An 18077-nucleotide genomic window follows, 5' to 3' on the forward strand; every position below is an offset into this window, starting at 1 on the left:
TGCATTTTGGGGAAGAATATTAGGCTCACATGGTCCATGTACCTCTCTCCATGAGGACATTCTCTCTCCAGTGGTAACTCAGAGGTCTTGGGTTTTATTGTATGGAAGAAGAACAACTTCTGGTAATCTTGGTGGATCAAATATATATTACTTCTGCTTGCTCCAAAAATCACACTAAAATATCAGAAAAATGGTAAAAGTTTATATGTCCACCCACAAGATCAAAAGATGGAAAAGGAGACATAGTAATAAATTGTGAAAAATGGAAGACAGATGAACACATGATTACTGAAGAGCATGAGAACAGAGGGCATTCTAATGCAGCAGTGGCTAGAGCTCTGGAAAAGTCATTTTTAACTCACAGAACCACAACATTGGAGGTACTTCTGAGAGTAGCATGCTGGCCAGGTTGATGAAACACAATTGTTTGGAGATCTACATAAGGAAAAATCACATGCATTAAACTGAAGGCTAATCATCGGAAAAGGGTGAGGCAGACATGGCTCTGGACATGTGGGTACCGGGCATAGATGAGGATGGAGATGCCAAGTGGAGAGCCAGGATCAGTGAAATTTCATACAGAGGTGAATAAAAATGCTTCTTCCACACAGCTCTGAGGACACTGGCTGCTGGGCTTATAGCCTACAGGCAGGATATGAAATAATTCCCCTCCAGGGAAATTGAGAAATAAAAAGACTTTGACAGTTGTAGTTCCCCCAAGAAACAGTTTGACCTGATCACTACATGAAGAAGCCCAGCATTCAACATATATAATAATGAGAAAAGACAGTGTGTTTGTGAATCAAGAAGATGGGGCTAAAAATAATAGAGAAAAAATTCTTGAAAATTAAAATATGTTAAGAAAAATTAGAATTCCAAAATGTTGGAAAATAAAGTTAATGAAATCTCCCAGAACAGAAATGGAAGACACCTAAAAAAAAATGACATTACATGACTCATATGGTTATCCAATATCCAAACAATAGAATGGGGTAACAGTGACAAATAGAAAGGGATAATAGTGAAAAAGCAGAAAATAAATACATCAGTGTCAATAGACGCTAACATTCTGTTTCATGTCTAATTATTCATCACATGTAATGGTAGAATGATGCTATTGAGTGTATGTGTAGTGGAGGGGTTAATACGTGGACTCTAAAGCCCAATTTTAGGCATTTTTATGCTGGTACGACAACCCTCACCGTGATAAATTTCTTAAATTTATGTTTGTCCCAGGAAATAAGGATCAACTATCTTACACGGTTGTTTTGAAGGCTAAATAAGTAGATACGTATAGAACTCGAAGAGCAGTCTCTGGCCTCTAACAAGTTTTTTAGTAAGTGTTAGCTATCATTGTTATCTTATTTATAGGCATCCAAACTCTCAGAAAATTTACTTGTTTTCAATTTATCTTCGGTGACTTACTACTATAATATATGGTCCATTAAAATTAAGCGCATACATCAAGAATAAGGAATAAATTAAAATAAGGAAACATATCCAATTCAGGAAGGATTTGACGGGAATCCCTGTGATGAGGCTGAGTGGAGGTCCTAAGGTGACAAAATAGAAGTTATTCTGTAGGATTAAAAAACAGCCTTCAGAACAGGGAAGAAAAGGAGAGAGCTTCAAGAAGTATTTATCTAAGAAAAAATTAAACCAATGAAATATGTGATGTGTGAATATAATGAAATGACAGTTACACTTCTAGAGGAGAGGTGTGGGATGGGTTGGTAGCAAGTAATATTGATCACATATGAGCAGACAGATAAATAGAAGAATTATTAAGTGTGGTTAAAACAAAAAGTTGTATGAAAAGAAAATAGACTAGAAATGTGAAACATCACTTTAATAATGAATGCACAATATGTAGTCATAACACGTGGACATTAAATATCGATCTAGTAAACTATTTGAGTAATTTTATTTCATCACTTTGTTTGTGTACGTGTGTGCATTTGGAAATAGTGTGGTGGGCAATAGAAAAGGAAATTCCTGTTTTTTTCACAGTTAAATTTCAGTGGATAACATCTTAAACTGAAATGTTAATATATGGAGTATATATATCTTATTGATAAATGTGGTTTTAAATTCCAGAAAAAATAGTTAAAGAAACTGATTGCTGTTGTTACTACTAAGTATCGGAAATTCAGGATGAGAAGGTGTGCAGCAGGAATACTGCAACATTTGGTTATAATCTTTGTTCAGTTATTTGATTATTTTAAACTATGCACTGGTAAAACTTTTAATATAAAACTACAGGACCATTCCTACCCATATTGATAATTTGTGTTAATTATCAAAGGACATTTCCTCAGGACAGGCGCAAGTGGTTACAGAGTTGGGTACATGCTGTGTGGGCTAGATTTCAGCCCTATCTGCACTGTCAGTCAGGGACAATTGATCAATGAAAAACTTGCACAACCATACATGGCAGGCTTAGACTAAAACAGTGGAATAATATGCAGTTGTTAAAACAGACTGAATTGCAGCAATAATGAGGAAAAATGTTTATTATATTCAATACAGGAGATAATTGAATTATAAAATATTACTTGAATAATCATCTCATTTTGGTTAAAGTCAACTTTTAATAACTATTTTAAATTGCATTATTATATAATTATTCTCTCTCAAAAGGTAAACCTCACAAGTTCACATTTTTATACTTATTTCTAAGTAATAAAATTGTGAATAATTTTAAACCACTGTATTTTTTCATTTTATGTAATGAAAATACATGGTTTGCGTATCTTTTGGGTAGCAATATCTACCTTAAATAATGAAAATGAAAATTTAAATACCTCAATACTGAAAATAAAATGATCTTTATGTATTGTCCTTTGCTAGGGAGCCATGAAATAAAATGGGATATATTTTGGAAAGGGAAAATTGGAAAAGTATCTAAAGAAAAACAATCTGTTGTTGCTGGGAAAACCTTATTCATAAAAGTTGTTGATGAGCTTTTCTTTCCAGCTCCAGATGACAGGATGCCTAGGCAGTCACTGCATTTAGGGAAGTACAGATAGCAGAGAGTTAGATGATACTGTCAACTATACTCCTTCCTGAAGGACCAGTCATCCTTCAGACCAGAGTCACAGAATTCTCTCTGTGAGGGCATACTCATCTGTATGACGTTTCCAAGTGTAGATCAGGTGGCTGAAAACACAAGGAATAAGAAATGATCAATGATGAGGTGGATTAAGTTCTGCCCTTTCAAAATGCAGTCCATAAAATTTCACAAAAAAGAACAGGTCAGTATATCTTAAAGGACAATTTATGGAAGGAAATGGTATCTAACATAAAGTGATATATTATGCCAAGAGGAAAATGCAGGATATAAGTGCAGCCTTTCTTCCCCAGACCACACAGATGTGCAATTAGTTAATGTGCACTTGATGACTTTTTACCAAAAGTTATCATTATCATGACTAGATCTATGCTAGAACAAGGAGTTAATTCCTCTGCAATTTAATAGAGGGGACTAATGTTTGGGAGGGAAGTAAAGAAATTTAAGAAGAAGATATTGCAAGAGTCTAGCTATTAATAAAAGGCCTTCTTATATAAGTGATTATGAAAATCTCATAACATTTTTGCCCAGACATTATTCAGTGATACTAAATTTGATTACTGTAAAAAGTGACCAAGATTTTTGTGTGGAATGAAATTACAATTAAATTATAATCAAAGAGTATTTTGAGAAGAATGGGAGCAATTAATGAGAACCAGAACCAGACATTAAATGACCAGGAGAGCATCTACTTCGTTATTTTATCCACACCCAAACCAAAGGGCAGATTTAATCAGTCTTGAACATGGAGAAGCCACGGGCAATTTTAGACAGCCAGATGAAAATACTTTTCTCAGTAACATTTTTCCATTTTATCATTCCCCCATAGGGGAAATAAAAGAAAGTTTCAGTACAGTTAACCTAGTATCAGTAAGCTGCAGAGAAATATCACTGACCCCTTTCTTAATCCCTAATGGATACACGTCCAAATTGCTTCCTTAAAATACAAGTATTTTCACATTTGATAACTATTATGCAATATCGCCTCAACTACCTTTGATTCAGTCTAGTAATCCAACTTACTCTAACTTATCCTTAGAGGCCAAATTTCCCAGCAGTTAATTATTTTTGTGGCTCTCAACTGAGCACACTCCAATTTGACCACATCTCCATTTTGCTCATGAGCTCAGAATTGAAGATATTCTAATAAGGGTTTGACTAGTGCTGAGTATAATGAGATGATCATTTTTCAATTATAGTATTTCCCAGTACAATGCATGCTCATACTGTATATTTTTTCATTCACATTGTAGTGTTTGTAATTCATAATTGACTTGTGATATCCTATGATCTCTAGATCTTTATTTTCTATTCTAATTATAGATAACTTTAACATATCAATAACTGAGATGTGACAACCTCTAAAAAGTATTACTTTTATATGCTATTTCTTCTTGAACTTATTTTGTTCTTTACAATTATACTTCATATTGTACCCTTTAAAATTTTAAATTCATACCTTGGTATTAGTTATATATAAGGAATATAATCACTTGAAGAATAACTAAAAAAATCCTAATTTGTACTCTAGGTTCTGACTTTAATTAAGCATCGGTTTTGGAAAAGACCCTTTAACTTTTTTTTTTTTTTCAGTATCCTCCCATAAAATAAGAATGTTGGAAGAAGGGATATCTAAGATTTCTATATCTCTAAAATTCTGTGATTTAAATAAAATACTCCTGTATCTAAGATATTCAATGAATATTTATTGAGTACCTGCTTTCTATGTATCATATCCTGTACTAGACCTTGGAATAAAGCAATGAGCAAAACATATATAAATACATTCCTTACATTCTTCTTGGTGATAATAATTATAAACAATCTATATCACTTATTACTGCCATGAAGAAAGAATGTGAAAAAGAGAATTAGGAAGCAGGATTTTAAATAGAGGGGGCAGGGAAGTTACATTTAGATAATGATGTGGAAAAAACAAACTAAAGAAATACAGCAAAACTGTTATGAAAGGGAAGAACACTCTAGACAGTATGAATAACAAGTATGAAAGTCTTGAGGTAGGAGTGTGACTGCCATATTTGAAGAGCAGCAAAGAGGTGGTGTGCCTGGAGCATAATTATCGAAAGGAAGGATATTAGGTTTCAAGATAGTGTCTTGTAGAACATTGGAAAGACCTAGCCTTCACTTTAAGCTCCATAGGGACCATGGGAATGCTCTGAGGTCAAAACTGACAAGATCTAATGGTATCACTATGGACCCTCTATTAAAATAGGTCAGTATGGTACAAGAGCAGTGATCAGTTAGGAGGCTAGGGCAGTAATTCAAATGAGAGATCGCGGTAGGCGGCTGTTGCATAGTAACTTGGACCAGAGCAATAGTGTGAGAAGTGATTTATTTGTAAGTATATTTCAAAGTTACAGCAGACAGAATATGCTGATGGATCAGATGCAGGGTATAGGAAAAAGAAAAGTGTACACAATGATTATACAGTGATATGAATATATCGTAGTGGACATTCTTTTGTAAAAGACTTCTGGTACATATAGGATATGCATTTTCATAATTGCTTTTAAAGCTTTTATCTCTTAGTCATTACTAAAGGAGACACAAATTTTAATATTAATCTGTGAAAACTTTTTTTCTGTAATTAAGTAAAATGTATTATTTACTTGGAATAGTTTGATTAAAATAAACTCACCTTTGTATCCTGCTTTCAAGTTGTATATTTCTATCTCTGTCTCTACATCTTAATCAATATCTATATCTATCTAGGTAGAGATAGATATAAATTTAATCTGAAAACACTGTCTTGCATAACTGATAGACTGCTGAAATTAGAGTTTGATTATCATCTTTCTACTCTCCAACCATCAGCACAAAACCTTTCTGTCACTAACAGTTTCTACCTCTAAAAAAAAGATTGTCCTTCCTTTACTGATAAGTATGCAACACTGATCAATGGGTACAAGTTCCCTAGAGGAAAGTTGATGTTAAAAATTTTAGCTATTACTGTATTGAATTTTGCTAGTCAGTTATTAGATTATTTGAGATAATTTTCTCAGTATCTTCAGAAAATTTCATTCATAGATTTAACAGTCTACCCTCTCAGGAAAAGTCTTTTCAAATATTACTTGCTTTTTAAAAAATATGGTATATAGTTCCCATCACTAAGAAAGAAAATATGAGGCTAATATTGCTATCAATACTTTTAGACACAGGAAATTTAAGAAGCAGACTCTCAAAAGGGATGATAAAAATTGGCCTACAGTAATAATCATAGCACTTAAGGTCTGTTCAATTTTTTATTATTGCTTTTACTTTACACCCGCTGTGTTCATACTGTGCAGCTCTGGGAATGCATTAGCTGCAAGCACTAGTACTTCCAACAGTTCAGTTAACAACATATCCTAGTTACCAGGAGTCATCAGGACTCAGCAGAGAGTGTTAACAAAACACAGTTATTGAGCAAGTCTACAGGACGCACGAGATATCTCAAGTCGATATTTTCTCGAGAATTCACAGATATCCTTTTATATCTATTCTCATTAGAATTCTGACCTTCTATTTGAGAGCTTGGCCAGAGTACAAAGAAGCTATTCTTTTTTATTGTGATTGTAAAAATAAGTTTTTATAATAAATGATTTTAATTTTAAACATGAACAGATGCAGGATGCTGTGTTTTGGTTGGGCAGACAAGCACAAAATACACACACATGCACACACACACACACAATCACTGCTAGCATCTCATCAATCATCATCCCGATCGTCACTGTAGTTTTCCCTATGGATTCACTTTGAGGTGATATATAAAGTTTTGCGTCAGTTTTACTTTTGTTTTTTTTTTACTTTTGTAAGAACCATTAACAACATTCAGCGCAGCAGCAAATGGTTTTACATTTCGTGTGTGTGTGTTTCTTTCATGCTCCTTGCAGACCAAAACATTTGACATTTGACAACCACTAGTGAATATAGTGTGTTATACACACACACACACACACACACACACACACACACGTATGTGTATATATATATATATAATATATATATATGTGTTATATCTAAGTGTGCTCTCCCCTGAACTTGTCATAATGAATGTGATTCTGCTTTACTATTCTTTTGGTTAAATGCAAGAAAAAAAAGACACAAGGCCTATGTTACCTGGGCAATAGACAATGAAAATGTATCAGGTAGTAACAATTTATCTGGAATTATTTTAATTATTTATTATTTTCTTCCAAAATTTTTTCTTGTCTTTTATTTTTCAATTATAATTGGCATTAAAAAAACATTTTAACTAATACTATTTTATATTAGCTTCAGGTGTACAGTGTAGTGGTTAGACATTTACATAATTTATGAGGTGCTCCCCCAATTATACTACCCAACTGGAACTATACACAATTATCACAATATTATTGACTACGTTCCCCATGCTGTCCGCTACATGCCCGCGAGCACCACACGACCAATTTGTGCTTCTTAACCCCTCCATCTTTTTCACCCTGTCCCCCAGTCCCACTCTCATCTGGTAACCATCAGTTTGTTCTCTGTAAGTCTGTTTCTCTGTTGTTGTTATTGTTGTTTATTTTATTCTTTGGATTCTACATATAACTGTGATCATATGGTATTTGTCTTTTTCTGTCTGACTTATTTCACTCAGCATAATATGTTCTAGGTCCATCCATGTTGTCCAAATGGTAAGATTTCATTTTTTTTCTTTTTTATGGCTGAGTAATATTCCACTGTGGATATGTACCGCATCTTCTTTATCCAATCATCTATTGATGGGCACATAGGTTGCTTCTATATCTTGACTACTATAAATAGTGTTGCAGTAAAAACAAGGATGCATGTATGTTTTCAAATGAATGTTTTAAGTTTTTTTCAGATAAATATTCAGAAGTGAAAATGGTGGGTCATAAGATAGTTCTATTTTTATTTTTTGAGGAATTGTTAAACTGTTTTTGCAATTCCACCAGCATTGCATGAGGGTTTCCTTTTCTCCACATCCTCATTAGCACTTATGTTTTTAATTTCTTGATGATAGCCATTCTGACAGGTGTGAAGTGATGCCTTATTTTGGCTTTCATTTGAATTTTTCTGATGATTAGTGATGCTGAGCATATTTTTGTGTGTCTGTTGGTCATCTGGATAACCTCTTTGGAGAAATGTTTATTTGGGTCCTCTGCCATTTTTTTGCCTTTAATTGGCTTGTTTGTGGGTTTTTTGGTGTTAAGTTGAATGAGGTCTTTATAAATTTTGGATATTAAACCATTATCAGAAGTATAATTGGTGAATGTTTTCTACCAATCAGTGGGTTGTTATTTTGTTTTGTTGATGATTTTCTTTGCTATGCAAAAACTTCTTAGTTTGACAAAAAAAATGTGTTTATTTTTAAATTTTATTTCCCTTGCTTAAGGAGATAGATAATTAAAAAATAAATAAATAAAATAAAATACAATTACCAAGAATAATGTCTGAGAGTTTACTACCTATGTTTACTTCTAGGAGTTTTATGGCTTCAGGTCTTACATTTAAGTTACTTCATCAATTTTCAGTTTATGCTTCTTTTGGAGGAAGGAGATCATCCAGTTTCATTTTTTTGCATGTATCTGTCCAGTTTTCCCAACACTATTTATTGAATGCATTGTCTTTACCGCATTGTATATTCTTGTCTACTTAGTCATAGAATAAATGGCCATATAGGCATGGGTTTTTTTCTGAGCTTTCTATTCTGTTCCATTGATCTATGTGTTGTTTTATGCCAGTACCATGCTGTTCTGATTCCAATGACTTTGTAGTATATTTTGATACCAAGTAGTGCGATACCTCCAATTTTGTTCTTCTTTCTCAAGAATGCCATGGCTATTCAGGGTCTTTTAAGGTTCCGTGTAAATTTTAGCATTATTTGTTTTGTTCTGTGAAAAATGTCATTGGTATTTTTATAGGGATTGCATTGAATCTATACATTGTTTTGGGTAGCATGGACATTTCAACTATGTTAATTGTACCTCTATCACCACTTTGCTGAGAGATTTTATCATAAATGGATGTTGAATTTTGTCAAACACATTTTCTGCATGTATTGATAGGAACATATGATTTTTATGTTTCATTTTGTTCATGTGAAATATCATCTTAAATGATTTGTGGATATTGAACCAACCTTGTATATCAGGAATTAATCTCACTTGATCATAGTGTATGATTTTTCCAATGTATTGCTAAATTTTGTTTGCTAATGTTTTATTAAGGATTTTTGAGTCTATGTTCATCATGGATACCAGCCAATAGTATTATTTTTTGTTGTAATGTCTTTGTATGCTTTAAGAATTAGGTGACCTCTTAGAATGAGCTTGGAAGCCTTCCCTTCTCTTGAATTCTTTGGAATAGTTTGAGAAGAGATGTTAATTCTTCTTTGAGTGTTTGGTCAAATTCAACTGTGAAGTCATCCGTCCAGGAATTTTGTTTGTTGGGTGTTTTTGTTGTTGTTGTTTTTAAATTTCAGGTTTGATTTAGTTAATAGGAATAGGTTAGTTCACATTTTCCGTTTCTTTTTTATTCAATCTTGGAAAATAGTATGTTTCTAAGACTTCATCCATTTTTTCAGATTGTCCAATTCGTTGGTGTCTAATTGTCCATAATATTTTCTTATAATCCTTTGTGTCTCCATGGTGTCCATTGTCACCTCTACTTTTTCTTTATCAATTTTATTTATTTGAGTCCTCTGTCTCTTTTTCTTGATGAGTCTGGTTACAGGTTTACCCATTATGTTTTTCTTTTCATGGAACCAGCTGTTGGTTTCATTGATATCTTGTAATGTTTTCTTAGACTCTATTCATTTATTTCCACTCTGATCTTTATTATTTCCTTCCTTCTACTCAATTTTGGTTCTGTTTTCTGTCCTTTTTCTAGTTCCTTTAAGTGTAAGATTAGATTGTTTATTTGATGTTTTTCTTATGTCTTGACATAGGCCTGTGTTGCTATGAATTTCCCTTTTATGATTGCTTTTGCTTTCTCTAGATTTAGGATCATTGTATTTTTGTTTTCATTTATCTCAAGGTACCTTGTGATTTCTGCCTTGTCCTCATTGTTGAGAATTCATTGTGAAGTAGATGTTATTTAGCCTCCATGTGTTTGCATTTTTTTTTTCTTGTAATTGATTTCTAGTTTCATACCATTGTCATCAGAGAATACACTTGATATAATTTCAACCTTCTTAAATGTATTGAGACTTGTTTTCTAACCTAACATGTGGTCTATTTGGGAAAATAGTCCATGTACATTTGAAAATAATGTATGCTCTGCTGTTTTAGAGTGATATCCTCTAAAAATATTAATTAATTCAAACTGGTCTAGTGTGTCATTTAAGTCTATATTTCTTTGTTGATTTTCTCTCTGGACAATGTGTTCATTTGCGTTTATGTGATGTTAAATTGTCCTACTATGACTGTATTACTTTTGATCTCTGCTTTTATGCCAGTCAATATTTGCTTTATATATTTAGGTTTTCCTATGTTGGGTGCATTGATATAAGTATTGCTATCTCAGACTCTTTTTCATTTCCACTTTCATGAAATCTTTTTCCATCCCTTTTCTTTCACTCTATGAGTATCTTTCAATTTGAAGTGGGTTTCAATTAGATAGATAGCATACGTAGGGGTGTTGTTTTCTTAACCATTCAAGCACCGTAAGTCTTTTGATTGGATAATTTAATCCATTTACATTTAAAGTAATTATTGATAGATATGTAGTTATTGCCATTTTATTATTTATATTTTTAATTTATTTTTTTCATGTAAAAGACATTCCTGTAACATTTATTGTAATACTGGTTTAGTGGTGATGAACTACTTTAGCTTTTCCTTGTTTGGGAAGCTTTTTATATGTTTTATATGATTCCAAATTATAACATTGCTGCTGTAGGAACTTGCTATTCATAACTTTGAATATTTCCTACCAATCCCTTCTGGCCTGCAAAATTCCTGTTAAGGAATCAGCTGATAGTCTTATGGGAGCTCCCTTGTAGGTAACTGTTTTTCTCTTGCTGCTTGAAGATTCCCTCTTTGTCTTAAAACTTTGGCATTTTAATTATGATGTGTCTTTGGGTGGAACTTTGTATGGCTTCATCTTGTATGGGATTCTCTGTATTTCCTGAGCTTTTATGTCTATTTTCTTCTCCATGTTTTGAAGTTTTTTATGATTTCTTCAAATAGGTTTAGATTCCCTGTTCTCTCTTCTCCTTCTGGTACCCCAATGATAATAATGTTGGTATGTTTAATGTTGTCCCACAGGCCCCTTTAACTATCCTTAATTTTTTGGATTTTTTTTTTTTCTCTACTGGTTGGGTACCTTCTGCTACCCTAACTTCTAAATCACTGATTCGGCCCTCTGTTTCATCTAACCTACTGTTGATTCCCAACAATGGATTCCTCATTTCAGTTATTGTATTCTTTATTTCAGACTTGTCCTTTTATTATGGTTTCTATGTCCTTTTTATGCTTACTATCACTTTGTTGAAGTTCTCACTGAGTTCCTTGAGCATCCTTATAATCCATGTTTTGAACTCTGTCTCTGATAGATTGTGTGCCTGATTTCACTTTGTTTCTTTTCTGGAGTCTCTCCTGTATTTTTCATCTGGGACTTGTGTTTTATTTTGTTTTTTTGTTTTTTTGTTTTTGTGTTTCCCTCAAAGTGACTGTCTCTCTGTGTTTGTTTCAATATATTAGGTGGTTCTCCTATGTCTCTCATTCTTCGCTAGAAGGCCTTATGCTGTAGGTTCCAGTATAGCCCACTGACCCAGTCTCCCTGTGTGTTTCAGGAGTGTCCCTTGTGGGGTTGTGTGTGCCCGCCTTTTGTAGATGAACCTTGATGTTGGAACATCACTTTGTGTCACTGACTCTCAGGCTGACTGAGTGTAAGGATTGGCCATATCCATAGCATATGAGCTACTATATGGGGGTTGATCCTACAGAGGGTGAATTGTCACAGCAGGCTCCTGTGCCTGTTGAGACCACTCTTTGGGTGTGCTGCTTATGGGGCTAATGGGGTAGTAATTGTTTGTGGTCTGAAGCAAGCCTCTAAGTATATTGGTTCTAGGGCCTCTTGGGAGGGGCTCCACTGCAGGCCAAGTTTAGTAGCTGCCTTTGATTTGCCCCGAGCTACCTGGAAGGAGCTACGAAACTATATGCTGCCTCTGCTGGTGCCTGAAGAGGCATGGGAGGGACCACACTGAGAACCAACGCCGGTGCCTCCAATAGTACATCTGAGGCAGATCAGCAGAAGGCCCAGGATACCCTTCGGCCTGATGTCACTTGCCAGCTGCCCGTAAAGCTCAGATACTGTAAGAGCCTCTGGTCATACCCAAGTTGGGTTTGGCAGGCTCCCAGCGAGTCATCAAAGTGGGATGAGCATTCACCAAGTTAATGCATACTCAGGTTTTGCACCACTGCTGAGTTGGGGGGGTGGGGGCTTGAAAAGTTCTTAAAGCACACTGAGGCCAGCTGCTGTTCATCTAGGGCCTACTGATCCCCAAGTGATGTTCAAGAAGGACTGTAGCATGGGTTGGGGCTGGTTTCTTCCCACTGAAAGTGCCTCCAGTATTTTTTGAGCCAAGGCTCAGTTTTTGCTGCCGAAAGAGCCTCCAGCTGTGCCTGGCATTCGGCTGGTTGCTGGGGCACCAAAAGTTCTTCTGGTGGTGATGAATGAGTTGGGAAGAGTGGGATACCCAAGGAGTCACTGAGTTGTAGCAAGCAAAGTTCACGAGGACAATACATTTTGAGATTTTGCCATGTAGGTGAGGGTTCAATGTTGGAAAGACAGCACTCATATGTAGGCTGCATTGGATGAAGGCTTAACACAGATATAATGGTGGCTGCTCCTCCAGCCCTTTCCCTGAAGCTACATAAGTCAGTCTTCCCCTGTATGCTTCTGGCAACTCTTGAGTTGCCACCCTCCTATGGCGGCCAGGGTGAGTGCTTGCAAGCAAGTGAGTCTGTCTGTAGGCACTTTAAGAGGAGATCTGTGTTTCCCATAGAATTCTGTCTCAATTGAATAGGTGGAATCTTCACAGGTTTTCACAGCCTGATGTTGTGGGAGCTCTTCTTCTTGGCACTGGAACCCTAGGCTGAGGAGCGTGGTGTGGGGCTGGGACCCCTTGCTCCTCAGAAGGGACATCCATGACCAAGATATACCGCCCGAGGCTTAACCACCACATGTGAGTGTGAAGCCAGCCCATTTCACAACTCTGTTCCTCTAACTTGTGTCCACATGGTCTTTTCCTCATATCTTTTGTTATATCTTTTGTTAAGCTAGTCTTCAGCTACTTCTTGAGGTTGATTGTCTTATACTTTAGTTGTAGTTTTGATGTGGTCATGAGAAGTGCCAAGCACAGCCTTTACCTAGGCTGTCATCTTGATGGGATACTGTATTTTAATTAATATGCTCTTAGGAACAAAATAGAAGGCATGTTCACTTACCTTTTTTATTTCTTCATTGATTCATTTTTTGTGCGCTTTTTTGTCCCCTATTTTATTGAATTTCACTGAGTATCTCCTAAACATTTCAACTGTAGAACATTATTTTGTTATCCCTATCAATATATTGAGAAACTAGCATTTTTTTAGTTTACACTTTGAGCAAACAATGCGCTATAGTGTATATTTTGATGGGTGAGCTCTGAATTAAAGTCACTGGGTTGCTGGCAAAGCTTTTCTTGGACCACTGTGTTTAGCTATTGCACTAGTTGGTACCATATGCTTTTTCTGGGGTACGTGTGTGTGTGTGTGTGTGTGTGTGAATTTACTATTTTCTTTTATATTTATTGAGTATATATGGTAGATGCTGAGAATATAATAGTGAACATATATAGACTTTACCCTTGAGCTCATAGGCATTAAAGTTTAGTTGAGAATGCAAAAAAATCTTGACTGAAAATGTTATTTCAACAGCCACTATCTGAGGGAAAAGCATGAAAAGTCAATCGAAAGCTGGAAGCTCTGACTCTTTAAAGGGAAATTACGACAAGGAAGTCAGCAACAAGGACAAAGGTAGGGATATGTAAAAATCATCAGAATAACTGATTTTTGGAATATCAGTCATCAGTGATTAGCCATATCCAAAGGTTCTCAATGGTGACTTGTTAATATTTAAGACAATTAATTATGATTGATTGAATTACACAAACCAGCTTAGCTGTTTATGAGTTTCAACTTTAAATTCCCAACTTGGAGTGTTCAATTCACATGAACTTTTTGCATTTGAGATAAAGGAGCTTTCATTGTATCTTCCTTATCACTTCTCTCACCAGTGTAACACTAGGTCAGGTGACTTCACCACTCCCTCCCACTTGACAGCCCTCTGTGAAATGAGGCCAAGTTCAAAGAGTGGGTGTTCTCACTGGGAGTGTGGCACATCTAAGCTTAGTGGGCACATGAACTAGTGAAGCAGAGTCATGGGCTGATGTAAAAGCTGACTGACCTTGTGTTCCATGGACTCTCTGGGCTAGTGTAGATATTGCATAATTTAAGCCACTTAAGCCGTAGATTTAGTCTATGTACTGTCACATGTAATATATATATATATATATATATATATATATATATATATATATATGTATAGTTTTAATTTTCAGAAGATGTTTATTTGTCCAAAATTATCTTGTAGTGAATAAAGAATTGAAACAATTTAATTGGGCATGTAATAGTTTTAATGCAGTTCCCAGAATCTGGTATCACCTGACATCCATTCAGTTTTCTCTAATAAGTATGCCAATTTTGCTTTGAGCTTACTCTTTTTTAAAAATTTATTGGGTGACAATTGTTAATAAAATTACATAGATTTCAGGTGTAGAATTCTGTATTACATCATCTATAAATCCCATTGTGTGTTCACCACCCAGAGTCAGTTCTCCTTCCATCACCATATATTTGATCCCCCTTACCCTCATCTCCCACCCCCCACCCCCCTTACCCTCTGGTAACCACTAAACTATTGTCTGTGTCTATGAGTTTTTGTTTCTCATTTGTCTTGTTCTTTTTGGTTTATATACCACAGATCAGTGAAATCATATGGTTCTCTGCTTTTTCTGTCTGACATATTTCGCTGAGCATTACATTCTCAAGATCCACCCATGTTGTCACAAATGTTCCTATATCATCCTTTCTTACTGCCGAATAGTATTCCATTGTGTATATATACCACAACTTCTTTATCCATTCATTTATCGGAGGACATTTTGGTTGTTTCCATGTCTTGGCTCTTGATGAGACTTGTTAATAGGTGTCCATCCTCTCCTACATCAGTGATTGGGGCACAGAACCCCCAAAGTATTTTTTTAATTGACAAGAAGAAAGTTATAAGTTGAGCTATAATAGCTCTGGGAGAGGATTAAAATTTTAAATTTTAAATATAAATTTAAAGTAAAATTTTAAATATAATAGGGAATTAAGCCCTAACAGAAAAATGGATATTTAATAAAGGCCTAAAGGAGGTAAGGGAAAAAGACATGAGAACATACAGGAAATTGCAATGGCACTGGGGTAGAATATGCCCGCTGTGTTCCAAAGCTAGCAAAGAGGACTTTTTGCAAAGGGAGCAATGGTCACAGAAGTAGGTGATAACATAGGACATTGTAATGGCATTGCTATATTTCACTTGCAGCAATTAGGTGAGAGGCTACTGGGAAATTTTAGTCAGATGAGTTATTTTGATGGGGTTATTTGGATACTATTTGAAAGAAAGAGAGAGAGGAAAAAAAATAAACAAACAAATAAAAAGTCTCAAATATAACAAGGATAAATGCAGAGATACTGTTTTGGAGAAATGATAGATTATATTATTTGTTCATACATGTTTGATAACTGCTTGCTTTTATAATTTCTTTCTATTAAAATACAAACTTCCCCATTGCATTAACTGTTGGCTTGGCAGTAGACATGCTTTAGTTAATGAAACATGAGCAGATGTGACTTAGTCACATTTAAATAAAAGCTTTAAATGCACCTGTGCATAGTTATACTTTGTCCAACTACCTCCATCTACTCTGTCTTCAGCCTACTTTCATCTTCCATGAGATCAGCATTCCACAGATAGTACCTGTTCCTTCTTCCTTGACACTAGAATAAAAAAATGTGAAACTTATGTCCAGCTGTACCACAAGGCAAGCAAAGCTTAGAAATTTCTGCAGAGTCCAATAGAAATACAAGCATCCCTAACCACCTATGGAATATAAACTAGAATGAATATTTGTTTTAAAAATTACTAATATTTGAAAGTGTGTTTGCTGTTGCATTAAACTTGAATATTGGAATAACTCAGCCAAAAGATATTGGTAGCTTGGGCCAGGATGGTAGCAATGAACATGGGGAGATTTTGGTATATTTTGAAGTTATAAATAACAGGCTATGTGGGATATTTCTTGAATGGAAGAATAATGAAAGATCATTAAAAATTTTGAAATTCTAGCTGGCCTATGAATTACGATTACAAAAATATTCAAGTATATTTCAATTTACACAAAATTATTCTTTAATATTAATAAAATACTTCCAGGCATAAATGTATATTTAATTAGGTTATAATTTTATGGGTGACATATTTAGACATATATCAACTTTCAGAACATAGCCTGTTCATGATTGAGGGGTGCGGGTATCAAATCTTTATGGTATTTAGATCCTAATGACTACATTTTAAACAATAATGTAGCAATTGTATTTTATAAATTACATGTTTTTAATATGCTTAATATTACATTCTGCACAGTTAAACTTTCCAATGTTAGAAACGCATAAGCAATATAAGTAGCTGAAAGCTTCCTCTATTTTTTTAAAGCTTTATAACATCCCCTTCTGTTTAACATCTACAGCTAGCAATGAAGGAAATTTTAGTTCCTTTCTGTAGCTATGTATGAGAACATATTTCCATGCCACATACACTTGATATTTCATCGGAGTAAATGAGAAATTTGTGCTATTGTCTTTCTTCCACTTTTGCACTCTGAAACAGTTTATAAGAAATATCTAAGTAAATGTGGCTTTTCAGGTATATTGCTATAATTTTAATAAGAAACATAAAATGAATTAAGAATCTTAATCTGTCTCTGCATTCTTACTCTATGACAAAAGCATTCTGATAAACCATTGTAACAGGCCTATCATTGTGCTGAGACAAAGTGTAGACCAAATGCATTAACATTTAAATACATTTTACCCTGAAAATTTACATTAAAAAATGTGCCCTTCAGTAGACATGTTTCCGAAAGAAAGATCATTAAAATTATATCCCTAAAGAAAATTTCCTATGTCCCCACAAGTTAGGACTTCCATCATAGCACCATTATGATTTTAATAATGCTTTCCATTTTCATATTCTACACGGGTCTCTTAAGACAAAGGAAAGATGATAAAAATATACTCATATACTTAGATTTCAGTAAAATACATTTGTTCTAGAAGACTCTGACACTAGAGTAAGCCATGTTCTTATTAAACAATCCTACTCTTTTTCATCAAATTAAATGGTTAACTTTTTAGAGACTGCTTACATCCTGGTCACAATGAACTATGTCAGTGAATTTCTAGGCTGAGCATCAGCTTTTCTTGAAATGATCAGGAGTGTGATTGCAATGGTAGCAGGATATTTACAAAGGCCCTTGGTAATGGTCTGTGAGTAAACATGCCCCCCTTTTCTTGCTAATATCCACATTGCTAACCACTTCTAACACTACCAGGGATGAAATTAACAACTCCATATTGCCTGTTTCAATATGTGAATATGTATGTACATGCTCTGTGTGTGTGTGTGTGTGTGTGTGTGTGTGTGTGTGTGTGCATGCATTTGATTAACTTTCTGTGGAATATCTTTAGAATAATTGTGGCTATAGACTAGTTGGTTTAGAGGATCAAAGCAAATGAGTTCCACAAAAATAGAAATATTGCGCTGTAATTATTTTAAAAAGAAAAGAATGAAAATGTATTTTTATCCACTTCCTAAGTTTCAGTCCCATGGTATGTACTATACATACACTTAGATGTATACTCCC

Source organism: Rhinolophus sinicus, linkage group LG04 (genome assembly GCF_036562045.2).
Source record: "Rhinolophus sinicus isolate RSC01 linkage group LG04, ASM3656204v1, whole genome shotgun sequence".
In the NCBI taxonomy this organism is placed as follows: Eukaryota; Metazoa; Chordata; class Mammalia; order Chiroptera; family Rhinolophidae; genus Rhinolophus; species Rhinolophus sinicus.